The sequence below is a fragment of the Solanum stenotomum genome, chromosome 10, assembly GCF_019186545.1.
Source record: "Solanum stenotomum isolate F172 chromosome 10, ASM1918654v1, whole genome shotgun sequence".
In the NCBI taxonomy this organism is placed as follows: Eukaryota; Viridiplantae; Streptophyta; class Magnoliopsida; order Solanales; family Solanaceae; genus Solanum; species Solanum stenotomum.
This window is the reverse complement of record NC_064291.1, coordinates 33,169,247-33,175,455: the sequence shown is the minus strand read 5'-3', so window position 1 is coordinate 33,175,455 and position 6,209 is coordinate 33,169,247. Positions and strand designations below refer to the sequence as shown.

Genomic DNA, 6,209 nt, shown 5'->3' with positions numbered 1-6,209 from the left:
AAAGTCTTCTGCTGAGAGTCTATCCAGGCCAAGGGTTCTCTTGGAGCCAATAATAGTTCTCGAGTGCCAGTCCCGCACAGGGTGTAGGCTCGGGGCATGACAATAACATCCCAGAACTTAGCATTAGTGACATCTCATTGGGGTTGCACTTTAGCTGATTGGGTACCCCTTGATCTGGAGGATCAACATTTCTCCTAGCTGGACGACCTCGAACAACTCTTTGTGGAGGCATGATCTTAAAGATACACGCAAGCACGAATTAGAAAGAAACATTTTTATAGAATAGAACTCTATCACATGAAAAGAGTAAGAAAGAAGGGAATCCTTTCCTAAATTTTGTAGCCTCCTTATTATACATGTGGCGGTTTCACACCGATAACCAGGACTCTATAGACACGACTTCATAGACACCCTAGGACTCTTGAACGCTATGCTCTGATACCAAGTTTGTCACGCCCCGGGCCTACACCATGGGCGTAACTTGCACTCGAGAATCATTTCTAGTTCCCAAGAGAACCCATCACTATGAAAGCTTACATACCTAGTAATGATCAAATCCTAGGCGAAATTCCTTAAAGATCGCAAGAATCTTGAACACTTAAAGCTTTTCTCCCTTTTCTCCCCTTGAACTTTGCCATAACTTTCCAAACATTTTAGACTTTAGCGTAAACTAACTTTAATCATATTTGACCCGTAATTTGGGTTGAAAAACGTGTAGACGGGGTAAGAAAAATACCAAAATACTCCTCCATAATTCTGATGGATTTCCTTAACTGGACAGGCTGAACTCAAACATGCATATCTCCCTCATCTGAACATGGAATTCAGCAAACTCGGAGGCGTTGGAAACATGACTCAAATATCTTTCATTTGATATCTCATGGGCCACCTAACTCATTCTTTACTAAAAGTTACAGTTATTTGAAGTTGATCCAAAACTCACAATTGAAGACTAACTTGCACAAATCTCAAATTGGCTATTTCTAATTTAGTTTTTCTTTTCTAAAATTAGCCCTTTCTAAGAATGAGTTGTTATAGTTTGACTAATTGATTCTAGATGAGTTACGATCCTAAATTAAGAATAAAAATTCATCAGATTTTATGGGTATGGATGTGGGGCGGCGCACCACCAATAGCGCCAAGGCTGAACTTTAGTAGTTCAGGCCCTGGGGTGATGCGTTTCTCAGTGCGCCAAGGCCTGAATTCTGAATTTTAGGCCCTAGGGCGACGCGCACTCAGTGCGCCAAGGTCATCAGGCCCATTTTTCCTCCATTCTTCTTCCTGTAAGTGTTCCTTTGAATAGTGTCTTTATTCTTTTCTTGATGTTGAGATTCTACATATCCTAATCATATCTCTTAAATTGCATTTCAAATTAAAGAGAGATTAAGAGGAAAGTTCAAGAGGGTCATTTGAGTCAAATTGAGAATTCTTTTTAAATTAACCATAGACTTGACCTAAGTCTTGAGTAAAAGAGTATGAGAATGATAAAAGTTGTATTCATGAGTCTACATTGCTATTAAGATCCTTGAGTTGAGTCGTTCATGTCCATAATTCTGCGTGAACTCTATGAATTGAGTATTCTTAAGAGGAGTAGTATCGTTGAGTTCCGAGTCCTTGAGTCCTTGAGTTCTTGAGTTCTTAATAATGAGTTTCAATATTGTTATTTAGATCCCTGAGTTGAGTCGTTCATGTCCATAATTTCTCATGAACCCTATAGATTGAGTTATAAATTTTGAAAAGCTTTTTAAAGCCAATATTTGAGTTTTAAACTGAGTTTTGAGGAAGTAAGGAGGAGTTTAAAAATGAGTATAAGGGAACTAAGTATTCCCAAGTGTAAACACTTTTACATTTAAAACGAGAAGAAACCTTGATTTCTAAATCAGTTTATGAGGAGTTTTGAACATTATCTCTTTTAAAAGAACCTTTTGAGTAATTATCTCAAATTGAGGAGGAGTTATGTTTTTTTAAACATATGAGCATGAGTTATATATATTATTGGGAGTAGTATTGAGCACCGATATGGAAATGTTAACACCCAATTTTGTTTTTCACATTTATTTAATTTAGCTTCCATAATAATAATAACAATAATTATAATAATAGAAAAAATATATGTGTGAGTACATATGACGAAGTTTTGCAAGAATATAATAATAAAATAAAAAAATAAAAAAATAATATATATATATATATATATGTTACAAAAAAAAACTTTTGTAAGAATACAAAAAAAATGTTCAAAAAATATATTTTTATTTTTATTCGATAAATATATTTCATAAATATTATTTCTTATAAAAAATTAATTTATTATAAAAAATATTACTTAATTTTCCATTTTTAAAAACTTACGTCAAATAGATATTGTTCTTAAGAATTGAATTGATTTTTGTTTAAATATAATTTCTATTATTGTAAGTAAACATTTTTCGTACATTATTCAAAATTAGGAAGCCTAATTAATTAATGACTTACTAATTCATACCAATTTTTTTAAATGACTAATTTTATCAAATTAAGCTAATCTGGCAAAGTAATTATTTTTAATTTAATAAATGTTGTCTAGTTAATAAAGAAAGGGTTACATTTAAATGGGTTAATTTGAGTAAAGACTTGTCAATCCAAGTCCCTTTAAATTGGCCAATCCGCGTGTGCCACGTAGATAAACACATGAATTGTGTTTCTTCAATTTCAATCTCAGCCATCTTTTTCTCCTGAATTTGATCGGACGGCCCAAATTAATTTTCATCTTTTCTCAAAAGGAAAAGACCCCAACGCCAGCTATACTTCTTTTCCCTAGACCCTCAATCTGGAAAAAGAAAGAAACGTTCTCCTTCCCCAAAGCTTCACTTTTCCCAAAAAACTCCCTTCTTCCCCATACGCCCCACGCTCCTCTCCCATCAATCTCTGCCAAAGAATGGTTATGAACCGCCTGAAAATGTCAATTTTCGGCGGTTTTCAACATATCTCCCTATCCTCCATAAATCACGACCTCCTCCTATCAAACTTTACATCCCTTGCATCATATTTTCTGAACCAAAACAGACCTCAAAAGCCTCATCAGCGCCACTGCTACACCTGAAAAGGTGAAAGACGTGAAGAACCATCGGATTTGGGCTCGTTATCCTCTTAATCTGATGGGTGTGAGGTTCCATCATTTTTTGAACTTAGTTGAGGCCCCAAATTGGCTATAAAAAGAGAACTTTGGCTCTCTTTCAAGCATCCAACAACGATCGAAATCCATCAAGAATCGATCGAAAAAATCAACTAAGAAAATCAGAGAGTTTCAGCGATAGAGAGTATTTTGCATCATAAACATCTTTCAAGCGTTTATAAGTTCAATAACTATTTCTCTTCTTGTCCTCCTGTTTTCTGTTTTGAATTAGAGCTCGAGGAAGTTCGAAGGTAAAATCTCTTGACGAAACGCCCCCTAGTTTGTTGCTCCAAAGAAGGTAATCTCTTTGTTTCTTTTGTGTTGTTTCGATAGTTTTTTTTTTGTCTTTCTTTGAAATTTTCTGTATGTGGCTGATTTAATTATGCTAAACTTGGTTGTTTAACTCCTATAGTTCTTTCTGCTTTCGTTTCGTTTGGAGGTTTATTGAGAATTTCATACATTAATAGTAGTCGAAGTCTAGCATTTATACGTTCTTGCATATATTGATAGTATCTAGACTTAGACTTTTTCACTAATGCATTTTATCTTGTCAAATTGATTCATGAATCTGTTAGTTTTAAGGTGTACCTTTCTCGAGCCAAAATTTAAAATCACCTTTGCTTATGTTTGGCAATCATGCGCTTCCGTATATTTGATCATAATTTTTCTCATTGTAAGACTATCATCTAGATTTGTCCTGTCTTACTTTGATGTATTTCTTCTTCTGTTTTTCAAATCTTTGTTATACAGTTTGTTTGTATGGTTAGATTTAGAATCTGTTAGTTCTTCAAATTTTTGTTCCTCGATTTGTTCCCCTTACCTGTTAAGCGATAGAGAATCAGTCGCCTTATTATAGACTCCATCACAGTTCTATATTATTTGAGAATGATGTAACTTGGTTCATAAAAATTATGAAATCTAAACATGAGGAAAAAAATCATATATTTACACATCAGTTCTCTGTTGAAAAGCTTGATTTTTAAGTTCCAGGTTTCCCTTGAGTTTAGCATCACAAACTCATCGTAGCTTCACTTGTTGATTATGAAGCTAGAATTTACTCTTGATTACAAGTACGATTAAAGCACTTCTAAAGTTTAGATTCATATTTTTGCCTTCCATTGCGTCCTGTCTTGCTTAAAGCTCCCTCACATTTGCTCGCGTTGAATCCTTGCTACTAATACAAGGAGATTTAGCCTTAACTATTTAATATGACTGATGTCATGGTGTGATAACTCAAGTTAGATCATAATTCTGCTTCCTATTTTAAGATAGTCATATCGTCTTCGACTAAGTGATTAGAAGGATCCTGCTATAGCTTTGTAATATATTGGATTAAACTACTGCATTTTTTCTCCTTTCTCTTGAGAGTGTCGGCGCATAATAAATCTGACCATGTTCATGCAAAGTCGAGGAAATTAGATAAGAATTTATTTACCAACTTATGTTTGATTAAGTAGTGTAGTCATAGGAATATTTATCCCCTATGATGACGAATTGAATATTTACTTAAGCTTTCATGTGTCTCTCAATTGACTTGCTGTCAAGAGTTCTAAAAAATGCTAAGTTAAGTTGTTTTCTATCGGTTTAAGGGATGAAAATTTATCAAATTACGAGTTCTGTACATTTGTACTTCAGCTTGAAATGCAAGCTCAACGTCAACTTCAGCATAGATCTGTTTGGTTCTTGCATCCAAACAGAACCGGGTATGATCGGTTCACAACAAACTTCTCATGAAAAAGGAGGAGGGGAGACAAACGATACACAATCAACAGAGCAAGACATGCAACTTCAACATATTCATGATGCAGAACCAGTTAACTTTCAGCTTCCAAATTCCCAAGAAGACTGCGAAACAGAAGCTTCAAATTGGGTGAATTCTCATATCCTAGAGTTGAGCAACACATATGGGGTGGCCTTCAAAGGATTTGAAAGAGAAACCATAGCTTTGTTGATGAAGATTGATGAGAGGAAAATNAAAGGCAACATCTCACTAAAGGTGGGAAATGGTAGGAAAATTGATTTTTGGAATGAACATTGGATTGGGGATGAAAGCCTGCAATCACTCTTCCCAGACCTGTTTATGCTCACCACTCAAAACAAGGCCACAATCTCACAGCTATGGAGTCCTCAGGGTTGGAATCTCATTTTCAGGAGAGCTTTGAATGATTGGGAAATTGAGAGGGTCATTAATCTGTTTCAGATCCTCAATGCCTTCCCAGGCACCTCCACTGAACCTGATAAGCCTATTTGGAGATGGCAAAGCAAAGGTGTGTTTACAGTAAAGTCATGTTACTGCAGATACAATATTGACCAAACACAGATCAGAAACTGGCCATGGAAGTTAATATGGAAGATAAAAATACCATTGAAGATCTCATGTTTTGCTTGGTTAGTGTGCAAAAGGGCCTGCTTAACACATGAAGTGCTTCAAAAGAAAGGCAGACAATTATGCTCAAGATGCTTTATGTGTGATCAAGATACAGAAGTTAATAGTCACTTATTCCTTCATTGCAAAGTAGCTACAAGCTTGTGGAACATGTTTCTTGGTCTTCTTGGTGTATGTTGGACAATTCCAAAGTCCACTAAGGATTTGCTCTACAGCTGGAAGGAGATAGGAAGAAGGGAGTCAAATGAAGATTGGTGGGAGTTAATCCCAGCCTGCATCTGGTGGTCCCTATGGAAAGAAAGGAACGGAAGATGCTTTGAGGATAAGAGAAACAACATCCAGAAAATTAGAATGAATTGTCTTAGTCTTTTGTACTTTTGGTGTAAACAAGATATGATGGGGGATATAGAACTTTTTGATGACTTCATAGGTAATTTGTAATCTCCCATAGGGTAGTTTGATATGCTCTGATGAGATTGTAAGTGACCTATGCTCATCATTTATTTGATGATGAGCCTTTGTGAATACACTGTTACCTTTATCTCAAAAAAAAAAAATATATATATATATATATATATATTCCACCCTAGTTTTGTTACTGCTTGGATTTCTTTCAAAGCTTCCATCTCATTTTTAGAAAACAAAAGTGTTTACCCTGCCTATTAGAGT

At 35.1% G+C, this 6,209-nt stretch overlaps 1 long non-coding RNA gene across 1 annotated transcript; it reads left to right on the top strand.

Moving 5' to 3' along the window:
- Positions 1 to 2,789: 2,789 nt before the first annotated feature.
- On the top strand, positions 2,790 to 4,386 carry LOC125841854 (uncharacterized). Its single transcript, XR_007443830.1, has 2 exons — positions 2,790 to 3,452; positions 4,145 to 4,386. It is a non-coding gene; the product is annotated as an uncharacterized LOC125841854 (long non-coding RNA).
- Positions 4,387 to 6,209: the final 1,823 nt, after the last annotated feature.